The sequence below is a fragment of the Podarcis pityusensis genome (assembly GCF_964106645.2).
Source record: "Podarcis pityusensis genome assembly, chromosome: 5".
Classification (NCBI taxonomy): Eukaryota; Metazoa; Chordata; class Lepidosauria; order Squamata; family Lacertidae; genus Podarcis; species Podarcis pityusensis.
Genome location: NC_138032.1, coordinates 33,168,000 through 33,194,272, shown reverse-complemented (window position 1 = coordinate 33,194,272; position 26,273 = coordinate 33,168,000). Strand labels below are relative to the sequence as shown.

At 42.5% G+C, this 26,273-nt stretch overlaps 1 protein-coding gene and 1 long non-coding RNA gene across 6 annotated transcripts in view; one reads left to right on the top strand and one right to left on the bottom strand.

Moving 5' to 3' along the window:
* The window catches only part of NMNAT3 (nicotinamide nucleotide adenylyltransferase 3), a 40,837-nt gene extending 40,607 nt beyond the window's left edge, over positions 1-230 (bottom strand). The window contains exon 1 of one of the 2 annotated variants that reach the window (XM_081007003.1): positions 131-230. The gene's annotated coding sequence lies outside the window, so the exon portion shown is untranslated. The remainder of the gene's footprint in view (positions 1-130) is intronic. The other variant, XM_081007006.1, reaches the window with a different exon arrangement.
* Positions 231-277: 47 nt separating this feature from the next.
* LOC308477912 overlaps positions 278-26,273 on the top strand; it is a 127,770-nt gene continuing 101,774 nt past the window's right edge. For 3 of the 4 annotated variants that reach the window (XR_013986737.1, XR_013986738.1, XR_013986739.1), the window contains exons 1-3: positions 278-396; positions 5,420-5,513; positions 10,960-11,047. This is a non-coding gene — a long non-coding RNA (uncharacterized lncRNA). Of the gene's footprint in view, positions 397-5,419; positions 5,514-10,959; positions 11,048-14,508; positions 14,762-26,273 lie in introns of those variants that run through there. The other variant, XR_013986740.1, reaches the window with a different exon arrangement.

Sequence of the window (26,273 nt, the reverse complement as noted above, 5' to 3'; positions counted from 1 at the left end):
GCGTGCGCACAGCCCTTTTCGGGAGCTCGCCCCTCCTCCGCGACGAACTGACCCCCTCCTCTCTCTCCTTCCGCTTGTTCGCACTCCCTGGTTGACGCCCCCCCCCAACCTTCCCGCCAACTCCCCTTACCGGCGGAAATCGGCCAGCTCGGCTTTCTTTCGGCTTCCTCTACTTGATTGACAGGCCCGGCCCCTCTCCAGGGGCGGGACTTTCACCCCGGGAGAGCCAACTCCGGCGAAGGGCGGGTGGGCGTTGCGGATTGGCTGAGGCGGGCGGGAGAGCGGGATTTGTAAGATGGCAGCCGGTCGCCTTTGCCTTATTTTTTCCTCTCTGGCTCTTTGTGGCTAATGGGAGAGCGCGTGGAAAGCCCGTCCTCGCACCGCCTCCAGTCTTGGGTAGCGGCTCCAAAACCTTTGCCTACCCTAGATAACCACAGCCAGCCAGATTTAAAGGCCAATACTGGGTTGAATCGGCTATTCTCCCGACGCAATACGAGGCCGCTTCGTATTTTTCATGAGTTGTTGTTGTTGTTTAGTCGTTTAGTCGTGTCCGACTCTTCGTGACCCCATGGACCAGAGCACGCCAGGCACTTCTGTCCTCCACTGCCTCCCTCAGTTTGGCCAAACTCATGCTGGTAGCTTCGAGAACACTATCCAACCATCTCGTCCTCTGTCGTCCCCATCTCCTTGTGCCCTCCATCTTTCCCAGCATCAGGGTCTTTTCCAGGGAGTCACCTTCTCATGAGGTGGCCAAAGTATTGGAGTCTCAGCTTCATGATTTGTCCTTCCAGTGAGCACTCAGGGCTGATTTCCTTAAGAATGGATACGTTTGATCTTCTTGCAGTCCATGGGACTCTCAAGAGTCTCCTCCAGCACCATAATTCAAAAGCATCAATTTTTCGGCGATCAGCCTTCTTTATGGTCCAGCTCTCACTTCCATACATCTCTACTGGGAAAACCATGGCTTTAACTATACGGGCCTTTGTTGGCAAGGTGATGTCTCTGCTTTTTAAGATACTGTCTAAGTTTGCCATCGCCTTTCTCCCAAGGAGCAGGTGTCTTTTAATTTCGTGGCTGCTGTCACCATCTGCCGTGATCATGGAGCCCAAGAAAGTAAAATCTCTCACTACCTCCATTTCTTCCCCTTCTATTTGCCAGGAGGTGATGGGACCAGTGGCCATGATCTTCGTTTTTTTGATGTTGAGCTTCAAACCATATTTTGCGCTCTCCTCTTTCACCCTCATTAAAAGGTTCTTTAATTCCTCTTCACTTTCTGCCATCAAGGTTGTGTCATCTGCATGAGTAAATGCACTCAAGTCAGAGACACGCTTCTGTATTATTGTTCCCCATATTCCAAAACCGAGGCTGCAATCTAACCCCACTTATTTGAGAGTAAGCCGCCGTTGAATTAAATGTTACTTATGAGTAGGCATGGTTAGGCATTCACTGTAAAACAATCTATTGTGTGAAGGTTTTTTTTTGGGGGGGGCGGTCTGAGTGGGGATTGCTTTTTTATTTTTAAGGCAAGCTTCGTGAAGTATACAATGGTGCTAGATACCATCCGCGCGTAGGTCCAGCCATGGTCCAGTTTGCTTTGCAGAACTTCTGCTTTGGTTTGAAAACGGGTTCCAGGGTTGTACCCTCAGGCCAGATAGGATCGCTTATGCCATATAGGTGAAGATTGGTGAGCCTGAGGGAAAGGCACTCTGCCCTTGTTGAAAGGAAATGCCTTCTGTTAACTCCATGTTCTTGAAAGTTTAGGATGGGTCAGCAACCTTTTTCAGCCGTGGGCCAGTCCATCGTCCCTCAGACAATGTGGTGGGCTGGACTATATTTTGAAGGGAAAAAATGGACAAATTCCTATGCCCCACAAATAACACAGAGATGCATTTTAAATAAAAACACACATTCTGCTCATGTAAAAACACCAGGCAGGCTCCACAAATAACCCAGAGATGCATTTTAAATAAAAGGACACATTCTACTCATGTAAAAACACGCTGATTCTCAGACCGTCCACGGGCCGGATTGAGAAGACGATTGCCTACCCCTGGTTTAGGATAACAGTGGGACTAAGCCTTGGCCAACTCAGGCTCTCAGCCCAACACCTATCCCCCCCCCAACATTTGTCATATATGCTTTTACTCTGCTCCACAGACAGGTGAAGGCATTCCTCTCTAACTAGGCCTTTGGCTGATTGGCTTCTGATGCCCTTTTAAATGTGTTACTGGTTTGTTTTTGTTATTTTTATTATGCATGTGGCTTTTTTATATTGTAATTTAATGTTGTAAATCAACCTGAGATCTATGGGTGTAGGGCAGAGGTAAGGTAAAGGACCCCTGGACAGTTAAGTCCAGTCAAAGGCGACCATGGGGTTGTGGCACTCATCTTGCTTTCAGTCTGAGGGAGCCAGTGTTTGTCCACAGACAGCTTTCTGAGTACTGTGGCCAGCATGACTAAACCACTTCTGGCACAACGGAACACCATGACAGAAGCCAGAGCACACAGAAACATCGTTTACCTTCCCACCGCAGCGGTACCTATTTATCTACTTGCACTGGTGTGCTTTTGAACTGCTAGGTTGACAGCTGGGACCGGGCAACGGGAGCTCACCCCATCGTGGGGATTCGAACCGCCAACCTTCTGATCGGCAAGCCCAAGTGGCTCAATGGTTTAGACCACAGCGCCACCCGTGTCCCCTTTTGTAGGGCACAATACTGATTTAATACTAAATAAATAAATAAATAAATAAATAACAATGGGCAACACCTGCAGATTAGTACCCATACGGCAAGTCCCACAACAAACACTAAGTGTCGCCCCTCGAGCAAATGTGTCAATCCAGAAAACATGATATGGTAGTTTCCTTGGCATGAAATAGAAATGCTGCAACATAAAGTCAAAATTGCAGTCCATTCCTCAGTGTGGTGAGAGATGACGATAAGTGGCTAGTGAGGACGATAGAAGGAGGTTGCTTGGCAGATGCTTTATCTCCCTTACTTTCCCTTCTATCAGTTGCAATTCTTATAACACTGAAATGAAGTTCTGCTTTTGATGGGTGTAGAAGGACAAGTGGGAGGCAATGCTTTTGTAATCCATGACTGTTCAAATCAATTGAAGTTAGTCTGGCTATTTAGTTCAGTGGGGCATGTGCCTTTGTTCATGATCATATGCTTTCTCTCTACTGAACAGTAAGAGACAGAACATCAATTTTATTTTCGTTAATCTACAATTATAGAGCTCAAGGGGCTGTTCTAATGTCATCTTGGAGAAAAATAATAGCTTCCCAGTTGGCACCTAAACAAAACTTCCCTATTTGTATATGGTCCATTTCCATTTAGATGACCTTTCATTGTAGGGCTGCTTTTGATTTTTGCAGTTGAACTGGTTGTTTTTTCAGAATACCTTATTATAGTTCCTACCACATTTCTGTCACAAATTAATCACTGGCAGTAATTCAGAGCTTGGGAGAACATACAAACAGAAAAAATTCAAAAGGGAAATGGAGATTTCTTAAACAATAATCCCACAAATCAGTAACAACACTAACAAATTCTGATCAGGTTTATGTTGTCTCTTTTGTAATGAGTTTTAAAGTTATTGTTTTAAAACTGACTAACTCCATCACTCAAAGCCCAATGAAAGCAGATATGAAATAGTACATTGTATATTGGAACGAGTGCTGCTTTTGGCTGGGAAACATTTGGTACACAGAACTTATGAGAAAATTGCAATCAGATGAGGTTAGATTAATTTTACTGAGCTTCCAAATAAGTTATACTTTGTGTCAGAATATAGACATTGTTTATCAATATTTACAATTATTAGGTTACATTACTTACATTACTCTGTCTGTCTCTCTTTGTTTTCCTGTAAACATTGGGGGCATTCACATCTGGGACCCTACGTGAGATGCCCACCCAGAGCAAGCCCTGACACATCTACAATTACTCAGCATTCATAGTGCATATTAAAATATTCCTGTCATGCAAAACAAAAGAACATATCCCAAAGCAAAGTTTTCAGCCCAAAAAGATAAATAAGGGAAATAGGGTTAAAAGGAGAGGGTAGAGTAGCAGATACAGCATCTACAAGCACAAAGATGTAGTCTCTCCATAATTCTCAGGCACAAGCTCTAAGAAAACAAACACATAACCAAAAACAATTGGGAAACTATAGGTGATATTCAACTAAATCATGCTGTGTCCTAAATGACTTAAGACCACAAATTTCAATGGGTCTACTCTAATGTTAGCTATCACCCCAAAAGTACACCCACACAATATATTACAATGGAGAAATCTTACTTAGGCCTCTGCAAGATCTGGAATTTTAAGGAATACTTTTCCTTAAGAAACTGGAATACACTGCAGTTGGGTACAGAGATTTTTGAGGCGTTGTCACTAATATTTTTCTAGGCGTTGTTGGAAATTGCATGTAATTCCTCTGGATTTAAAAGAACAAAGAAAGCTGTTTTCTAATGTAGGCATACCTGAAAACTAGCCAGGTTGCAGGGTCTCTAAATGACACACTATGCTGTTCACCCTTTTTAAAAAAAGCAAAGCAAAAGCTTGCATAAGCTGTATTCTTTTGAAGAAAAAAGCTACAGGGCTCTGTCTGGAATGTTTCTGATCTGAATTGGGGCCCCACACCAGTTTTCTGCAGGCACCTTTGTCCTGATTTCCTTCTTTGAAGAGGGAGTAAAGTGGTCTCTCTCTTGTGAAATGGAATAGAGAAATGGATAATAGAAGCCGATTAGATAGACATTAAAGAGATTTTCAGCATCATTAAGTCCATAAAGGAAAATATAGTGGGGTTAGAGAATAAAATTATCATTATTATTTACAAGTTTATCACAGATATGTATAAGCTGCTTACATGCAATAAGGCTGAGTATCAAAGTAAACATTTGTGTTCTGGAGGCACCTCACAATTGGCCTCAGAAATGTAGACTGTAAGATGAAATCCCCCTCATACCTGCAAAGAAAAGTGTTGGGATCTCTGTAACAACGGGATGTTTCTGCAGTGGCAACCTTGCTCTGCTGTACAATACATGGGCTTGCTGGTGCAAGGTATCAGACTTGCATGGGTGGGTAAGCATATCAACACTGCTGGAGACCCAAAGGAGAGTGAGTCATGTGAGATGGCATAGGGATTGGGTGGGGAACAGGAGATACCAGCCCAGTGTTCATGATTCTCTCCCTTGGCCCACATTTTGGACAGAGGCACCATAAAGTACAACACTCAGGCTACATTGCAGATACCGTGGCAGAAAGCCATTCACTGTTGTAGGTGCAAGATCTCCAGAGCACCATTAATCCTCTGTAGGGTCCCTGCTTGGTTCAGTTACTGCAAAGGATGCTCAGTCATGACATACCTTCACTAACACATGTAGTCACTGTTGTGTTTCTTTCCGTAGGCTATGGCTCTAAGGACTAGGAGCTGCAAGATGTATGCTACCCTCTGCCATCCTCCGTGCAGCTCTGGCTGGGGTGTTGCAGGCACCAGTGATGGTAAGTTCTTTAGCTTACTACTTTAGGTCTTTTACTCTCAATAGTGCCTAGTTTCACAAACCTTGTGAGATGCTGCCCTCATGCTATGTGTCTTCACACTGCCTCAGATAACTGGTGAAGCAGGAAGTCACATAGCGTGATGACAAAAGATGTTATGAAAAAATTAGATGTTGTCAGTAAGAGGAGAAAAGAGATACAGAGTAGTGGCCGTTTCACACTTCGCATAATGAGCTTTTTGCACCCCATCCCAATCTCCAAGTGGCGTAAGATTCCAGGGGTTCCAGGCACTTGCTCAGGGTTCGGTTTCCTTAGAACTAAGGACAGCGGAGACTGTGGCATCTTTATGATGTATGGTTTATTTACACATATATACAACCTGAGCCTACATTGGAGGGGCTCACAGCATTAACATCCCAAGAAGGTCTTGCTTCTCCTGTAGTCACAGCCTTGGATTCCAATAGAAATCAGGCATGGTTCTGTATCCCAGGTGCCCAGCCTACTTTGCTTCTACTTTCTAGCTCACATGCTCTCAACTCTTAACTCTGGCCTTTGCCTTTCTAACTACTAGTGACTTGAGGGAGCAGGGCCTACCCATCTGATGTCTAGCACAAAGCTACTTCCTTTACCAGGAAGCTGGCCTGGCTATTCTAGGAATTGAATCCATGCTGGATCCAGGAATGAGAAGGGGGCTCAGGCATACAGCCCAATCCCCTGCCCAACTCACAACAAGCTGTTATCTGAGGAAAGTATCTACTTCTACCACTGTTTCCAGGGAGCCCTTTACAATCTTTATGTCACCAGGCAAAGACCTTCCTTTTATCCTAGGCCTTTAAAAACTGTATAGCAGTTTTGTAAATTTTAACATATTCTGTCAGGTTTCCCTGGACTATTATTTAGCTGCTTGATATGATGGGGGTTTTGCACTGGCAGATGAGTTTACGCCTGTAGAGGGGATTTTGTTGATGCTTGCTGTTATATTTTAATTATGGTGTTTTATTGACTGTGTTACTATATTTGTATACTGTGTCTTTGTTTTAAACTTGATAAGTCACCTGGATGCTTTTTTCAAAAATATAAGTATGAGGCTGATCCGTTGATTAAATATGCACATGAAAAAGACAATCATTTTGAGGGGGGGGGGTATTTTCTTTTTTGATGATTCACACACACGAAGCAGAAAGCACACCCTTAGTCAAGGCACTTCCATTCGTGAGAGGCAAAAATGGGAAATGCCTCCCAAGAAGACATCTGCCTCCCATAGTTTTTGTAAGTTTTCCATTTAATCGGCAGCCTTGGTTTTTTGTTTTTATTTTTAAGCAAACAAGGGTTTTGCAATAAATTACTCTGACCAGTTCATTGATTGAATGCTGCATTGAGCCTTACAACATTAGACCCTAGAATAAAAATAGGTTGCAAAAATTCACCAATAATCTTAAAGTAGTTTAAGGCCGTAGCAAAATTAATAATGGAACTTGAACTGTTATTCTTTATAATTCTTTATTTTTATCTACAACATCTGTATCATGTCTCTCCAAAACTCAAGGCAGCTTACAAAATAAATTAAAACAACAAAACCACAGTCAAGAAAAATGCAAATCATTCCCACATTCAGAACATCAGGAACCATATACTTCATACCAACAATAGAAGACCTTGGGTTGTGGACTGCAGTTTGCACAACCAACCTCTTCACCCCTACAGTCACCTGTACCCTCCCCCCCCCAAAAAAAAACCACTCTGGAGACTGAGGGGAGAGATTGCTTAATATTGGGTAAAGAAATTTGATGTGCAAGGTTCCTCTGTCCTATTTTGGGCAGTCTCCCCGACACCACACCAAAGTTCAGTGTGACACAGCCCACAAACTGTCCAGGAGGAAACCCTTCAACCTTCTGGAGAGGCTTTTCAGGATGGAGGAGGGAAAAGAGTGGCTTTCAAAGCCATTGAAATCCATCTCCTTATTACAAGTCAGTGTGCCAAAGCATTTTGGAATTGGTGTGTTTTACAACTTCCCCAGACAGTTATGGCCCTCATTGCAGAGTTGATTCCATAGCTGTGGACAGGAGACATAACAATAAAGGCCCTGCCCTTCAATGCAAATACTGTCACATCGTACCGCATTGGTATATAGCATGGGACCCAACCTTCAGAACACAGACAGTGGTGAAACACATGGTGAAAAGTGATTTTTAAGGTAACAGATTAACTCACTGACCTATTGATGGATAACAAACATCACATATACACAAAAGACTCCAGTTACAGATAGGTAGCCGTGTTGGTCTGCCATAGTCAAAATAAAAAAATCCTTCCAGTAGCACCTTTAAGACCAACTAAGTTAGTTCTTGGTATGAGCTTTCGTGTGCAAGCACACTGTGTATCTGAAGAAGTGTGCTTGCACACGAAAGCTCATACCAAGAACTAACTTAGTTGGTCTTAAAGGTGCTACTGGAAGGATTTTTTTATTTTGACACAAAAGACTGTAAGAAGTTGATGCTGAAGAAGACTGTTAAAAAAATTCACAACAAAATCATCTGCATATGATTGTGGTGATTTCTTCCATATGCAATCACAGCATAATTAAAATTAATTAACTGTCCTGTTGTGTACTGCTGTTGTGTTTATTGGACAAGTATTAGAGGATATCTAAAGAAAAGTGTATCTGAAAAGTGTTTGCAAAAATGCCCTTTACATATTACATGGTTTGTGGCTCAGAGTACACAAATACCTGTGCTTCAGCAGAGAATAAGAGTACAAATGGGAAGCAAAAGCTTGCCAATTGCACAGTATCTCTGGAGGATGCCTGAGATCAGCAGGCTTGCCAGAAGCTTGGCATTTACTGTGATCCTTCTAATTCAAAGTTCCCTTGAACTTCAGTTACAGATAGGTAGCCGTGTTGGTCTGCCATAGTCAAAATAAAAAAATCCTTCCAGTAGCACCTTTAAGACCAACTAAGTTAGTTCTTGGTATGAGCTTTCGTGTGCAAGCACACTTCTTCAGATACACTGAAACAGAAGTTGCCAGATCCTTCTATATAGTGAGAAGGTGGGGAGGGGTATTACTCAGAAGGGTGGTGGGAATTGGAGATTGGCAGATAGCTGAGATGAGCCTGCTGACGACTCTTAACGACTGTAATAGGTCTTACAGGAAAAGGCAAGGGGTGAGAAGGTGAGAAATGGCTTAGTCATGTATAATGGGATAAGAATCCAATGTCTTTGTTCAAACCAGGTTTCTCCATGGTTTTAAGTTTGGTAATGAGTTGCAATTCAGCAGCTTCTCTTTCCAGTCTATTTCTGAAATTCCTTTGTAGTAAAACAGTTACTTTGAGATCTTGTATAGAATGTCCAACAGAGCCAGACTTATACCCAGAGAGAACTTGCTGCAAGACAGACCCAAAAAAGAAAATAACAGAACACCTCTAGTCATCACATACAGCTCCCAAGTTAAAACAGTACAACGCATCGTCAGAGATCTACAACCTCTCCTGGACAATGACAGTTCTCTTTCTCAAGCTCTGGGAGGAAGACCTTTCATTGCCTACAGACAGCCACCCAATCTTAAACAACTCCTAACCCACAATAATACTACAACCAGACTTAACACGGACACTGGCACCAGAGCCTGCAATAAACCCAGATGCCAACTTTGCTGCCACATACACCCGGACAACACCATTACTGGCCCCAACAACATCACACATACCATCTCGGGACTATTCAATTGCTCATCATCTAACATTGTGTATGGCATCAAATGCCAACAGTGTCCTTCAGCTCTCTATATTGGACAAACAGGCCAAACCTTACGCCAAAGAATAAATGGACATAAATCTGACATCAAGAATCACAAAACAGAGAAACCAGTAGGAGAACACTTCAATCTCCCAGGACATTCTATACAAGATCTCAAAGTAACTGTTTTACTACAAAGGAATTTCAGAAATAGACTGGAAAGAGAAGCTGCTGAATTGCAACTCATTACCAAACTTAAAACCATGGAGAAACCTGGTTTGAACAAAGACATTGGATTCTTATCCCATTATACATGACTAAGCCATTTCTCACCTTCTCACCCCTTGCCTTTTCCTGTAAGACCTATTACAGTCGTTAAGAGTCGTCAGCAGGCTCATCTCAGCTATCTGCCAATCTCCAATTCCCACCACCCTTCTGAGTAATACCCCTCCCCACCTTCTCACTATATAGAAGGATCTGGCAACTTCTGTTTCAGTGTATCTGAAGAAGTGTGCTTGCACACGAAAGCTCATACCAAGAACTAACTTAGTTGGTCTTAAAGGTGCTACTGGAAGGATTTTTTTACCTTGAACTTCAGTTAGAGTTATGAATACAGAAATGCTGCAGAATTTAGCTATGAATTTCTACGATCTGCCAACAAATCAGCAGAGCTAGTCAACACAGCCTTTTGTTCTTCTGGCACTGGTCCTTACCAGTGCATACCTCTGGTATGAAGAAATGCATTGGGAAGACAGGAAAAATATATGGTACAATTCCTTTGGCAGAAAGATATCTGGGGATATCATAATTGGTTTCTTTACAAATATGCAGGATGAATGGGAGACAAAGAGGCAATCACACAGGCAGCTGGCAATTGCCCCATCTGAACATAATTTCTATACACCTCCAAATCAAAATTGGCTATCTCCCATGGAGATTCAAACAGATGGTTTAGGATGTATTTGCACACACTTTTCCAGGTAAAACTTGTTTGAGCCCTCAGCTGGCAAGCACAAGTGACACACTTTCCAGCTGATTTGAAAGGCAGTGGACATTCAATGCTGTGTTGCCACACAGCAACCATTAGACCAGGGCTTGGCAGACAGCAGATTGATATATACAGTGGTACCTCGGGTTACATACACTTCAGGTTACATACGCTTCAGGTTACAGACTCCGCTAACCCAGAAATAGTACCTCGGGTTAAGAACTTTGCTTCAGGATGAGAACAGAAATCGTGCTCCGGCGGTGCAGCAGCAGTGGGAGGCCCCATTAACTAAAGTGCTGCTTCAGGTTAAGAACAGTTTCAAGTTAAGAACAGACCTCTGGAACAAATTAAGTTCTTAACACGAGGTACCACTGTATCTAGAAATTTGAGGTGGATCAGCAAGAGTTTTGACTCCCAATTGTTTAACAATAGTAACAGCAAAATGACTCCATCTCTCTCCCCCCCCCCCAACACACACTCTCTCTCACACATACACGATTCCTGAAATCTTACATTGGCTATTGAAAGCTTACTATGAAGGTCAAATAGGAATAGGTTACATTTACGTTCTCAAACCATTAATCCCCCTTTCTCTGAACACTTTGGCTGAGTAAACACCACTTAAGAATATTTCAGAGGAAAACATGAAGGGAGCATTAACAAGAAATGTGTCACTGAAAGAAAACACTTCATATTCTCCAGGCTTTTAAATCTTTGTTAAAATTAACAGGTCTTGTGCATTCCTGCCCCCACCCGGAAGATATTCAGGTTTAGCATTTGTTGGATCCCAGGTGAAAGTCATTTTATGTTCCAGAGCGGTAAGTAGCTGTTGAAACAACTTGCTTGCCCTTGTCATTTTACACTTTACACATAATAAGGGTCCACAGAAAGGAATCTGTTTTGAAAATGCCTGAGGCTTGCATTTCCTTGTGGCCAACCTTCCAAGGGCCATATGCCAATGGTGGGTGGAGCAATAGATGTGACTCTTACCTTTGTTCAGTAGGCTGCAGCCCAGCCTCACAAAAGCCAGAGGTTTCTGCATGTACATACGCCTGAGGTTTCCCACCCCTTTATAGATTGCAATGGGTTTATCATTTTGAAGAAGAGATGATGGCAGATTGAACTCTGCATGAAAAAAAATAGAGGAATCAAATTTGTAAAGCAAATTTAAGATGGCACTATCCCATCCAAACTGATGTAGATCATACTTGAGCTAAGCAGTGCTGCCATCTGTAGGTACAGGAGGAGACTGTCAACACCTGCAGATGTGATGCAGAGAGAAGAGTTTTTCCACAACTGCCTACAGAGTTTTGTGAGAGCACAATATGCCATGGTCCATATTTTACTATGGACTCTCTAGGTAGAGGAAAGTCTCTTAGAGCTGACTGAATAGTGTTTAGTGTTTGCATCTGGAGTGGACTGTCTGGTAAAGCTGCCAGAATTTTACTAGCTAGCTCATGGCTCTTGTCCTTCCCCTTTGCTGTGGTGGTGGTGGAGGACTGTTCCCAGAGACTAATGGAATCCAATGGATTCCTGAATTCCTGTGGATAGAGCAGGAGACCCTGTTGAAGCTATGATATAATGAGACATGAGACTCTTGACATGTTTGGTAAGCACCCTCTCCAGCACTACGAAGTCTATTCTGCATCTTGGTATACCAGAGACCTACAGCTGATAAAATACGCTAGACAACAGCTTGAGAGCACAAGAGGTGAAAGGCATATTGCAAAGTTGACTGAACATGAGTTAAAGCACATAATCATGCCTACTGCGTGGTGGTGAGGGTGGTGAAGAAGGCCAACTTCTGTCATATTGAAAGCAGGGAGGAATTGACTTCCATGTTCACACTGTACAGATTTCTAGGTTTCTGGGCAAAGGCTTATGCCAAAATTGATAAAAGTTCTGGCTTAGTGCTGCTGCCAGATATCAGCAGATGGGTTGCACTTGGATCCCATGTGTCTTCCAAGTAGCTCAAGAGAACATTTTATCATGGCAGCATTGAAAGTTACTCTGGAAAATGGTAACTGGCCCAGGTCCATCATCAGTGATGGGGCCGGATAGTACCCCTCTCCCTAAATGCCACAGGCAGGATTATGCTCACTGTGATCTGTCTATTACATTAGCCTAATTTCTTCCTTTGTCTTCAGCTGTAAAATACCATAAAACAGTTCTAAAATATAAATTCCAGTGGATGTATAAATCTGGTCTCTCTGTTTAAGAAATAAAACCTATCAGGTAAACCAAAGTTATTTGTGTGATTAAGCTGGGTTTTCCCCATTTGGCTATAAAATGTTTTACCCTCTAAGACAGTTTGATGGATGAGGTGATAAAGCATACCCAGAGTAACCTTGAAATATAGTTTTACATCATTTAATACACAGAATTCTACACAAAGTGGCAATTGGCTGAACAAATCATCAAATCTCCCATCCATCTTTATTGTTTTGTATTTAGGCCTAGATCCCTGCTCACATGCCAGATGGCAGCTGCAGCAGAGTTTCAAGTGTTAGCTGCAGTTGATGAGGTGATAACTGTCTCTTGAGGACAACGGCCAGATTGCATATTCCTTTCAGTTAGAGACTATTGCTTTTCACTAAGGCTACAATCCTAGTACACACTTCCTTTGGGAGTAAGCACCACTGGAACCTTACTTCTGAGTAGGTACGTATAGGATTGCAGTGTACATACCTAGTCTGTATGTAGTTAATTCAAAAACTGACAGTAGCAGCTAACTTGTGTTCAGCCTAATCATTTCTGTAGAGCTCACCAGTGAAATGAGCCCACAAAAGGAGGCATCCTGTAAACAAAGAGCTGCATAAAAGCCAGGTGAAAGTTACCTTCCTTTTCATTACTGCCAAAGATGCAGTCCAAGTGCATCCTGCATACCTTTTGCAGTGGTGCTATGGCATAGTTTGAAAGCACCTGATATAGCAGTATTGAACCTAAGCAGTTTGATCAGTGCCTGCATGGGAGATACCTTGGGAACTCTCCAAATGGTTTTTTTAAGTGTGTGTGTGTGTGTGTGTGTGTGTGTGTGTCAGAGAGAGAGAGAGAGAGAGAGAGAGAGAGAGATTATAAATGAAATAAAGAAACAACCATCACACAGGATGCTGTGGAGCAACTGTCAGATTGCACACAAGTGCACATGATCCAAGAGCTGTGCCTCAGGATCCTCTGTAACACAGCAATGGATTGTGGGATGTAGCTCTCATCTCTGCTATGCAATCTCTTCTGTGGGTGAAATGTCCTGGTTGGACTTCCTTTGCTCCAATACATGTTATCCCTGCAGATCAGACAGCGTCTGTGATAATCTTAAATTGGTTTTCTTTCCACATTTGTCCAGAAGTACTGTCAGTGCTGGGAATACATGTGAAATAACCTGCCAACCTAGCAGTTCGAAAGCACGTCAAAGTGCAAGTAGATAAATAGGTACCGCTCCGACAGGAAGGTAAACGGCGTTTCCGTGTGCTGCTCTGGTTCACCAGAAGCGGCTTAGTCATGCTGGCCACATGACCCGGAAGCTGTACGCCGGCTCCCTCGGCTAATAAAGCAAGATGAGCGCCACAACCCCAGAGTCAGCCACGACTGGACCTAATGGTCAGGGGTCCCTTTACCTTTTAACCTCTTGGCACTGACTGGATGGCTTCTGCTAGAAGTTAAAAAATATATCTGTTTACTTTTGTTAAAAAAAAAGCTATGCTGCCCATTCCCTTTAATATGTGGATCCCTTCTCCAGTCTTCAGTGAATGGTTAGAAGTGGGGAGCAGGATAAAGGCCCTTCTTTTCCTTCAACTCTGCAAGCAACCTCTGGATTCTTCCTGCTCCAGCAGCCAGGCAGCTGCAGATTTGCTTTGGGTTTTGTTTGCTTTTCAGATTTTCCCATGATTCGTGTAATCCAAATTAACACAACAAAATACGTGGGATGGGTTCTGATTGAGGGCAGCATCATGTGGACACTGCTCAGAAATCTTAGATTCAAACTCATGGTAAAGCCCAGTTTGGACAAGCCCACAATGTCACAATCCATGAGATATACTGTACCTACAGTGAATGAGTGTTTGTTTCGTGTTAACAGGCAGATACAGGTGAGCATAGTTTATAGCATAGTTTATAGCAGCAGCAGCAGCAACAACAACAACAACAAAATAACTTCCAATTTATATTTGTTGTTCATAGAATAACGTTTCAGTACTTTTACCTCTCACAAGATATACATAGCTATTTCCCAAAGATGTCTTATTTAAAGTAAATTCTCTTGTTTTTCTCCTGTTTCTCCTAGATTTCTAGGTGCAAAAGAGAATTATTTGCAAACAGATGAAAAACACCTGGCTCTGTTAAAAATAAATACCATTTACAAAACACTAGCTACATAATTAAGGTCTTAACATGCATACTCTATGTCATGCGGGCATAACAGGATCAGAGTCAAACTGATAATACCTGCCCTGGTGTGAAAGTACAGCAGATCCGAAGCTGTGATGCGAGGGGGAAAAAATGAAGTTCCTTGTTAAATAAATATTAGGTGCTGTTAATCAATAGGCATGAATAGTGTTTGTTAAAGAGTGAGAACAGCATGTGGAAAGAAACCTGATAATGAGAATGTGCAAGGGCACAAGAGCAATGAAAGCTTTTTTAATGCCTAATTGCTGCCAAAGCGACATTTTTGGATGTTCATATAGCTGGGAAAACAAAGGTTATTTTCAGGGCCGTCTTTAGCATATGTGCCGCTGGGATGCAAAGACCCACCCGGGGGGAGGTCAAAAGTTGTTGAGCTTTCAAGGATGGGAGCAGCAAAAAACACTAACATGGGGGGCGGGGAGCGGCAGCAAAAACTCTGTCTTCTGTTTTTGCGATCATGCAAGATGCTTTAAAGTGTTGATCCTAGTAGGGACAGTGGGTTCTTTGAGTTCTGTGTCAGAAACTCCCCCGATACGGAATAGCACTAGGAGGAATTGGGACCACACACACTTGTTCTAGTCATCCAAAGGCCCTGTGAATAAACAGTGCACTAAAGCCCTTAAACATGTGTAGGTTGGGGCAGAGCCAGCAGGTAGGACCTCAGTTCTTCCATTCATGGGTTCACTGGTACAGTGGTACCTCGCAAGACGAATGCCTCGCAAGACGGAAAACTCGCAAAACGAAAGGGTTTTTGGTTTTTTGAGTTGCTTCGCAAGACGATTTTCCCTATGGGCTTGCTTCGCAAGACGGAAACGTCTTGCAAGTTTGTTTCCTTTTTCTTAAAACCGTTAATACAGTTGTGACTTGACTTCGAGGAGCAACTCATAGCATGCGGTGTGGTAGCCTTTTTTGAGGTTTTTGAAGACTTTGGTGATTTTTGAAGCTTTTCCAAAACTTTCCCGACACCGTGCTTCGCAAGATGAAAAAAACCACAAGACGAAAAAACTCGCGGAACGAATTAATTTCGTCTTGCGAGGCACCACTGTACAAAGATGAATGAAGGTAGAGGACTAAAGAACAAAGAAGTATTAGGCAATCTAGTTAACTCCATGCTTGATGCAAGATATCTAGAGCTAGATGATCTACCAACAGTTAATGGTTCAGTCTCTGCTTGAGGATGTCCAGTGTAGAACTTCCCACCATTGTTCTAGGTAACTAGAAAACAGAGAATAATATGCATGTAGAAAGAGATACACTATGTAGGGTGCAAAGGGATGAGAAAAATCCTGAAGCAGGGCTGCTTTGGACAGAGTTGGGGCTTTCTGGGTTGAAGCAGGAACTGTTCAAAGCAGGGGCCTCCAAAACTATTTAGTCCTTTGGAGAGCAGGATGTTTAAAAACACTGTGGATAGTGTGTCTGCAAAAATGGAAATCTTTGTTCTAAGCTTGCCATATAAGAGAAACAACAGGCTGTGGAGAGGGAGGTGGAGAGCTTTTTGAATGACTGATAGGTCTAACTTCTAACCAATGGGAATCACTTTACCAGGAGGGCTCTCCTATCACAGTGCTTTGGGGAAGGGATTTCAATGCAGTATTACATTGTTGTCTGTTCTGTGCACTTAGCTAGTAATGCTTGCTTAGAAAATGCTGGAAATTCAAGTCCTTCTGCCTCTGTCTCATGCCCACACACCCATTCCTATCAAATCAGCTTTGCACTTAGTTTCTGCTACTTCCATTGAGCAGAACATAAGCCTGAAGCTTCTTCACACACCCCAATTCATCATAACTGTAGCCTTTGCCTCCATACTTCTGATATTTTGCATGTTACTTTCCCAGGGACACCTCTACCACATTGTTGCCTTGAGTTCAACCACGGGGAGTGAAGCAAATCCCTTTTAGTTCTCCCCCAAATCAACTGCCTACCATAAGACCCTCTGAGCTGAGCTGTAGCTTCTCCTGTCCTTTTTTCAAAAGAGGGAGAAGTCAGAAAAAAGAATTTCCCATCCCTTTTCTGAACAGAGAGAGTAAAAAGGAGCAGCAAGAAATGGATTATCTTCCTCTGTCATTGCAGAATTCACAGTGGTGATAAATACGAAGATTTTAGGATTCTACTATAACTATGAAAAGCAGGATTAGTAATAGAAGAAATTGTCAGTTGCATATTCTTAATCTGTGGAGTTCACAACCACAAAAGATAATTAAGCAAGCAAAAATACTGTGCATGAACTGTTGAAAAAGGGCTGAATGCGTTTATGTTCTTTTATTGCAACATTTATGGCCTTGCAAGTGATGATAAAGGTAATCAAATCTCATGCTTCAGAGCATATATTCAAGAGTCATTTTCTTCCCCCAAATGCAAAATTTGGCATTCAACAATGAGCTGGAGTCTATGTTGAGTAATTGCTTCCCTCAGAATAATCAGTTACTGGCCACAGGTGAATGCAATATGATGCAGTGCCCGATCTCTTTTAATAACCTTGAAATCAGGATTCTAGTTCTTACAAAAGGTGGATTAACAATGAAATATTTTGCTCAAACACCACAATCTTTGAGATACACACTGCAGATACAACTCCTCCACTATCTTAACTAAAGCATCTTAGCTTCATTTGGAGGAAACAATAAAAGTGAAGGAGTTTTGTCCGACACTTCACATCTGCTGCTGCTTAAGGTGGTAGTTTGTCTTATATGTGACATCTGCTCTAGTGAGACATGAATTTACATAAGTAGGTTCAGTATACAAAGGTTACCCATATATAAGGTACCAAGTAAATAATTTTGATAAAGGTCTAGGTGGCATAGAATATTGGTTTAAAGTTTGGGAAGATTAATGTGCATGAGTTGCTCACTAGAGCTATGCTTTATCTTATGCTATCACCTACCTGTATGACAGGATGCAATTTACTTTCTTCGGTAGCAATCAATAGGAATCATTCACTCCAATGAGAAAGGGTAAAGGGGCTGAAGTTGGAGATACCTGGGAGCACTAGCTGCCCCAGTTCACAAAACTGAATGTTTCTCATTGAATTCCAGGGTAGAAAGTGGTGAGTCTGGCCCTGGTGATCCCACCATTGGTAGAGGGAATAAGACTGCTGTTCTCAGCCTTCATAGCTTTCTTGACTGAAGCTCTGTAAATGGTCCCACAAAAGTTGAGAACAACTTAGCCATGCGAGTAGGAGTTGTAGCACAGGAAGCTGGGTGGTTTGGCATCCCGTAAACCAACAGAAGTGGTTATACTAGAGTAGTGATGGTGGTGAAAGGCAAGTGTGCTTTATTGCTGCAGACCCATTGCAGGCATCTTCTCATATTTTATTGTGCAGGAGATCAGAGGACACTCTGTACCTGTGCCAGAGGACACTCTGTACCTGTGCCAGAGTAAAGCCTGATTATAATTCAGGGGATACCTCACCGATGGAAGAGGATTGGAGACCCCCAGCGCCACTAGGAACCAGTGTTAGAAACTGAGATATGAAAGCTAGGAGCTAAATGGCTAGGAGCTAAGTTATGGGCGCAACAAGAGACTGTCTAGGCGCACTTTTTTAATAACAAGAATACAAAGCTGAAAATGAATGAACTGCAGCTAAAATCTTATGTTCATTTTTCATGTGGTCTAGTCCTCATCTGAAGACTGCAAAAAACAAAGCCATGCTTCCCCTGCTCACCTCCCTAATATTCTTAAGAGGATATCTTCTCCAGTCTTCAGAGAGTGGCTGGAAGTGGGGAGGCAGAAAAAGGTCCTCCTTTCCTTCCACTGTGCAGTTTTAATCTGAAATCTTAGGCGCAGTACTGTGCCCAGAGCTCAGAAACAGGTTGCGCTAATGAAATTCCCTGTTGCAAAATGTGCCTAGAACAATGGGAGTTTCAAATGCTGTTAGGAACCCAGAGAGCCCCCTGTCACGGTCATGCAACCCAAATTGCCCAGCTCCTCCAGCACAGCACATCTAGAGCCCTGCCTCAGCCTCAGACCATTTCCCCTTTACCCCCAGATATAGAAACAATGTTGGGCCTGACAAGAAGTCCAGAGCCACCAGAGGGGGGCTTGCTTGGCAGCCAGGGGGCTGCACTATCAGTGGTCTAGGAAAAGCTAGAGAAGAACCATTTCCCTGAATGTGCTAAAGTACTTACAATCCCACTTCAGAACTTCCTACTCAGTGAGGGAAGGTTGGAAGTATGGGTGACACCATTCCTGCTCCACAGGATGCACGAATAGGGTTCAAGTGCCTTTTAGAACTGACATTGATTGGGCAGGGGGTGCTGCCCACTCCTCCTTCTGGATATTAAAGAAATTGGCCAGCCCTGATACAATGGTGGTTCCATTTGGGGTGACCCTGAACTCAGTTTTGCTCAATCATGTGGTGCTTTGGGGGCCTCCACCATTACCTAATGATACATAAAGAGTATTTCAAAGAATTCCTGTTAATACATAGACTGCTGTGGTTTGGGAGATGGGAGAACAGAGGCAATTAACATACTGCATCACTTTAAGCAAAACGGTATATACTTGTAAATCGCCACCTTATGTGCTGATTCGGCAGCATCTCAAAATTGTGATCTATAAGCTTGGGACATCTGATCTATAGATGTCAATAGGGAAACTGCAGGGAGATTTGTAAACATGCCTAGCATTCTATTGGAGAATTTGCTTCTGCTTCCAGCTGACAATAGTACATCAGTAGGCATTCAGTTGCTGCTCGGGGGCTCATAATGCGCTGACTTACTATCTGAAGGGCCAAAGCCTAGACTGATTAAAAATGTGCATCAATATATCATTGTTTTACATGTACTAGTTTTAAGATCTGGTTTTCCAAGCCACACAATGGGGCTCACTACATTTTTTACAAAGTTGGATTAAATACAGCACACAGCCTTGAGGCGCTTTAGAAGATCATGTCTGTAATTCATTGCGTGAACATGCTGATGCACAGACAAAGGTGAATTAGCTCCAGATAAAAATGCTTCAATGCTCTATTGAATAGTCAATTATTAAACACATAATAGGACCTGTGGTTAGCAGGGCATAGTGAAGATGTGCACAGTCTGCAAAATTTATTTCTGAAAAGGAATAGTATTGGGCAATATTTAAAAGGCAGACAATGAAAATCATATTTGCACAGACATTTCTGAAATTGTTCATTGAAGCTACTTTTTACTATTACCTTGGATATCACTTTGTGTTTCTTGCACGGTTGATATAAAATGTATTTTATTGCAGCCTAAGAAGAAATAATGGAATGCACTTTTATCTGAGACACAAATATTCTTACATTAATAAATTTTACTTGAAAAACAACTTACATTGCTTCTTAGAACCTGTTGGGTAAAACTGAATAAGTAGTAATTATATGTCAAGCGGTGGGGAAAGGTTACAGAATTCTACTGAGTGATGAATTATTATGTACTAACTAATGGGTGAAGGTTTGTGGATAATTTCTTTTGTAATGTAAAATAGTTTCATCTTTTACTTTGTACGAAAAAGTTACTTGTTTCATAAAAAAGAAAACAAGAAGGCAGCATTAGACATCATCACTTCTGTTTGGGGAGCTATGGGCAGGGTGCAAGTAAACAGTTCTGCTTGTGAAAGAAGCTTTGGCTGCACAATGGAACTTCCCTGTCCTCTCCTCTCCTGATGTGCTCCATACATGTCCAGTAAGTCTGCTCCAGAGGGTTGGAGGAAGTCCCAGAGTAGATTTCAGGGTTGCAAGGGGGTCACATGAAGAGAGGAGAGGATGAGGAATTTCCATTGTGCACCTAAAACTCATTGCCACTAGCAGAACTGTTTACTTGCATACCACAACATTCCATAGCTCACAGTTCATGCACACATTAATTCATTTTTCAAAAGACTGCATAGTTTTTGAGGCAAAGGGAGGAACTGGAAGTTTTCAGGGGCTGAAGGTTCCTAAGACATTATTCCTTTTTGCCTTTGTTTCAGATTTTGGTCCCAGATAGCTGGTATTAAAATAATTGATTACTGGTAGAAGACTACTACATTGCTTTAATTTCGCCTTTATATTAAAGTGGAATGTCATTTCATTTTTCATTTCTTTGCTGAATTAACAAACCAAACTACCATTTCACCAGGGTGAATGCTGGTTACCTAGACAGCAAATTGTGAAAACACATTTAAGAGAAAATATATATATATATATATATATATATATATATATATACACATATATATACATATATATATATATATGTGTGTATATATATATATATATGACTTGCATTTGATTCCATCCATAGTTCAATGGTAGAGTATATATGCTTTCCAGGCAGAAATTTCCAGGTTCAATCCCTGACATCTCCAGTTAAAAGAATCCAAGGTAGCAGATACGAAAAGATCTCCAATTGAGACCTTGAACAGCCACTGCCAGATAGAGTTAATCATGCAGCTCCAGATAAACCAGTGAACTGAATTACTACAAGACAGCTTTGAATGTACCTAATGTGTGCAAGACTATCCACGATACAAGCAACTCTCTGTTGAGTATAGTTCACATTTTGTGACCTTACATACAAAGACCAAGTACCTTGCCAAATAAACAGTGAAAGTATACTTGGCAATGGCAACAATGACACTCTAGCAACGCAACACCCTGGTCACTGAAGTCTGCTGTTGTCTCTTTTCTGATATCAGCTGAAGATAGGTTTCTTCCCCCCAAGCCTTAGATTTTTAAAATATTTGATCATAAAGAAAATGATGGCAAGCGAAAATGAACTAATTGCTTTGCTTTCACTACTAAGCTATCAGCATTGTTTCAAATAACTGCAATAATGTTTTATCAAGCATGCGTTAACATAAACAGCAATGCTAACCTATTGTTGGACCTATACTCTGTTAAAAAGTTGTGTGAGCTAATTCAAACCCAAGTGTTAGATGAAATGCATGGATCCAGTTGCAACACATTCTTTGCTCAAGTCTTCTCCCCAGTGCCATTATACAGTGGCGTAGCGTGGGTTGTCAGCACCTGGGGCAAGGCAAGTAATTTGCGCCCCCTAACCCGTGGATTTTAGCACTCGAGTGCGAGCGCCCCCCCAGATGTTGCGCCCAGTGCAGCCGGCCCCCCCTGCCCCCCCACACTACGCCACTACCATTATATCAACATCCAATGTTGTAAGTTTATATTCAATAAGTCAAGAAAGAAACTTTACAATATTTTGGCTCCTTTAATATTTTTATTGCTCCCAGACAATAAATGTAATCCAACCTTTTCTGCCACAAAACTTCTTATCCAAAATTAATAAGGTGTTTGGACTTTGACATTTCGGCAACATCCTTGACTTTATTTAGCCATATATAATGAGTTCCTCCATTATCTCTGTTCCCCAGTATTCCATGAGAAATTTATAATGGCCAGTCAATCTACTATTCAGACTTTTAGACTTTCTTCTTCTAGAATTCTCAAATGCTGTAAGAGCTGAGTAGCTGGATCTGTACCTAGAGATTGGAGCAGAATAATGAGAAATTTCAAATCTATATTTTCTCTTTTTTTGGTAGATGAAACTGATTTTCTTATTGCTTACCGATTTGTTAGTGTAAAACACTCTTTTGGAAGCTTTGACCTGTGCTGACATAATAGTTCACTCCATCTGGCTTAATCCTTTCCAAGTTTCCTACAAAATGTTGGCATTTCAGAACTGTGAAAATTGGTCCTGTGAGAAATCTCAATTTAGGTCAGATGCAGTAGAAGACATTGATGTCTGTGGCAGAAAATACAAAAGGGACCTTTCCTCCATTGTAGTGAAACTATAATAGTAAGCTAACAGAGATTTTCTTTCTCTTTTAATAGTACCTCTAATGTTGCTCCTAATGGTAAGGCCAGCTCTGGGTCAAATTTTCATTTTTTATTTTTTGCTATTTGGATCTAGCAATATACCATAGACTGAAACTGGGGCGGTTTTTAAGTTCGTAAGATCAGCACTTCCCATTTCGTCAGGTTATTCAGTTTCCATGGGGGTGAGAAAATATTTAAGTGGAATCATTGTTTTGGTGGGGTTGTTTGCTAATTTCTTCACAAATCTTTCTTCCAGTACAGTGGAACCTCGAGTTGCGGACGTAATCCATCCCGGAGGCACATCCGCAACTCGAAGTGTTCGCATCTGGAAGTGCTTCATTTGCGCACGTGCACAGTGTGATTTAGTGCTTCTGCGCATGCGCGAGTGGCGAAACCCAGAAGTAACCGTTCTGGTACTTCCGGTTTGCTGCGGGACACAACTTGAAAAGACGTAACCTGAAGCAGACACAACTGTATATGACTGTACTAAACAAATATGCAACAGCTTTCTGTTCTTTTCATCATCTTAAGTCCCTTCATCCTGCTCTTTTAGAGACACCAACTGGCTCATGATTTTATTACACAGGAAGATAGGAACCTGACTTATACCGAGTCAGACCATTGGTCCATTTAGCTCAATATTGACTACACAGTGGTACCTCAGGTTACATATGCTTCAGGTTACAGACTCTGCTAACCCAGAAATAGTGCTTCAGGTTAAGAACTTTGCTTCAGGATGAGAGCAGAAATTGTGCTCTGGCGGCCCGGCGGCAGCAGGAGGCCCCATTAGCTAAGTGGTGCTTCAGGTTAAGAACAGTTTCAGGTTAAGAACAGACCTCTGGGACGAATTAAGTTCTTAACCCGAGGTACCACTGTACTGACTGGCAGCAGAGGTACTCCAGGATTTCAGGCCGGAGTCCATCCCAGTCCTACCTGAAGATGCTGAGGATTGAACCTGAGACCTTCTTGCAAGGCAGATACTCCACTACTGAACTATAGCCCTTATCAATAAAGTTCTAACTCCCAAATTCAAATACCCAAGTGTCTTACATTCTGCAGTAGGAAAAACAGTTACATTGCACACACTTAGTTAATTGCACAATTGTGACTAAATGTGAAGAGTTTTAGTATGCTGTCCAAATCTCCCAATGCCTCTTCTGTTTTTCAGCTTTAGTTCCCCACTTAGAAGAAGCAAATTTCTAAGGCAAGCTGTGTTTTAATTGGCAGAAACTCTGGCCAAAAGAACTAAAAGATTTTTGCCGTTGCTGATAAGAAAAGATCCTCTGAATGGGCCAACTAATTTAGGAAGGGAAACTGGAGCAAGACAGCTGTATTTGAGAAAGCAATGCACCATTTGTTTGGTTGCAACAATATTGGGATGCAATGAATGAAGCTGGATACTGCTGTATTTAGAACATTCCCAAATTGTTACGATTTGCTCTCCGTCCTTCCCTGACTGCTGCCTGGGGTCTCAAGGCCCTGGAGCCCAGCCTGCCTTGCTACTGCGTCCCCGGCCCTCTCACTGAATGGCCAACGCCCTTGCTGAATGGCCACCTTGCCAACACTCATTTACTCCTTGCTCAGTGTGCAAGTGGGTGTGGATGGAGGGAAGCAGGCAGGCATTGACCCTAGCATGGCCTGGCCCAAAACTCCTCTCTGTGGGTGTCAGGGGGATTCTCCTGCTAAGGGCTGCATCAGCTGGCTGGGCTCCCCCTGTACAGGCGGGCAGGCAATGCAGCGGGCAGGCAATGCAGTGGGGAGGGGGTTTGCTTTGGCGGCAAGGGCCAGGCTGGCATGGTGGGCTCCATTCACTCTCTGCATCCTGCCCCTCTGGTACACACCTGCCTCCCATGGGCACCAGAAAACCATGCTACGCCACTGTGGTGCATATGCTTTGTATTGTTACACAAGCCTGGTGCCTGCCCCCTCTCTCCGCCAAGCAGTGGCAAATGCGTATGGGATCTTAGGTGCCCACACAAGTTCTGTGTCCCTTTGGGGAATGGGAGACAGGGCGAAGACTGTCGTGCTTTAAGAAATATGGTTTGATTCACATATTTACACCTTCAGTCTGCATGGTGGTGGTGGTGGGGGGTCCAGATCTTACAGCATGGCCCAAAGCATTGCAGGCAGTCCTTCGTTCTCCCTTCCCAAGTTGGATCTCAGTCCTTCTTCCTCTTCTTCCCAGAAGCCCCTTGCCCTCCTCCAGAGCAGTTACCTTGGCAACCTACCAAATCTCCAGTCTCTGGTCACACCTGAAACAAGAAGTTCCATTGTCTTGTTAATGACCCACAGTGGTTCTCTCAACAGCCCTAGTTTGGCCAAGCTACCCAGGAATTCCTTTGCAGCTTATATTCTCTCTTCATATCACGAAATCCTAACTTATTAATTTTAGTGTTTAGGAGGACCCCCCCCTCCAAGTATTTAGGAGCAGAATTGCTCCAAATGTTTCAGACCCTAGATTTTTTTCCACATCCAGGGGGTTTGTTTGGGGGGAAGGTGCTGACCAGATGGGCAAGGTATTATTATTAGGTGGGGAGTGGAAATTTTGGTACATAAGGTAGTGGCACTTTAAAAGTTGAGGTGGTCCAAGGGGTTCCCAATTCCCTCTTTGTTTTTGTTTTTTATCCAAAGCTCTGGACTGCACTCACACAGCGGTTTATTCCATTTTTACGATGTTTCTCTAACGGTTAATTTCTACATTATATTTGAGCTTTCACATGACGTAAAAGCTGCTTCCAGAAATCTAGCAGAATATAGTGGAAGTTTAGTGCTCATTTCCATGTTAATGGCTTCCAGAAAATATCCATTTGCAACCCCATTAAACCAGAAAATCACAGAAGTAAAGTGATGAAATTAGGGGTGATATGCCAGTGTACAGATGTTTCCTGCCATTTTCATGGGGAAACAGAAGTATACATGTGTGAAAAGGGTGGGAGAGTAACAATGTTGTCCAATGGCATCTTGCTGTGTCACTCCACACCTGCTGGTGTGAATGAAATTTTTCATGACATGCTGGTATATTGGTCAAAAAGCCACAGCCGCATAACAGCTACTGCAGTGTGAAAGGAACATTAGAAAATGGAACAGAAGCCCTAGCGTTATAATCAGGAAAACCAACCCAATATTCCCCATGTCTGAAAGCATCCATAGCAGTCTTTTCCATGTTATTGCAAATGGCTTTCCCCCCGGAAGCAAATAACATGGAAATGTGCTATACAGTGGTACCTCGGGTTACATACGCTTCGGGTTACATACTCCGCTAACCCTGAAATAGTGCTTCAGGTTAAGAACTTTGCTTCAGGATAAGAACAGAAATTGGGCTCCGGCGGCGTGGCGGCAGCAGGAGGCCCCATTAGCTAAAGCGGTGCTTCAGGTTAAGAACAGTTTCAGGTTAAGTACCGACCTCCGGAACGAATTAAGTACTTAACCCGAGGTACCACTGTACTCCACTATATTTCCAGAAGCAGATTTTCAATCATGTAAAAACTCAAATTCAATGCAGAAATTAACTGCTAGGGAAATGTTGGGTAAATGGAATAAACTGTTGTGGGGCTGCAACCCAGGTGAGTGCCTGTTAACTTCACAGCTTCCTTGCACTTTGAAAGGAGGTAGCAGAAGCCCCTATGATGATGATTTGAGTGATGCGGCAGCATTCCCATGCATGGTATGGAAAAAGATGGTTTCCTGCATGGGTCCCGACTAATATTCTGCAAGGAAAAATGTACTGTGAGTTACCACTGTATTGTTACCATAGTGCCATTTAAGATGGCAGATTGGGGCTTACATGATTCAATACTTCTTCATACCCACCCCCCTCAAAAAAGAGATTTCTGTGTGTACAAAATTGGATGTCGGTGAAAAGAGTACTT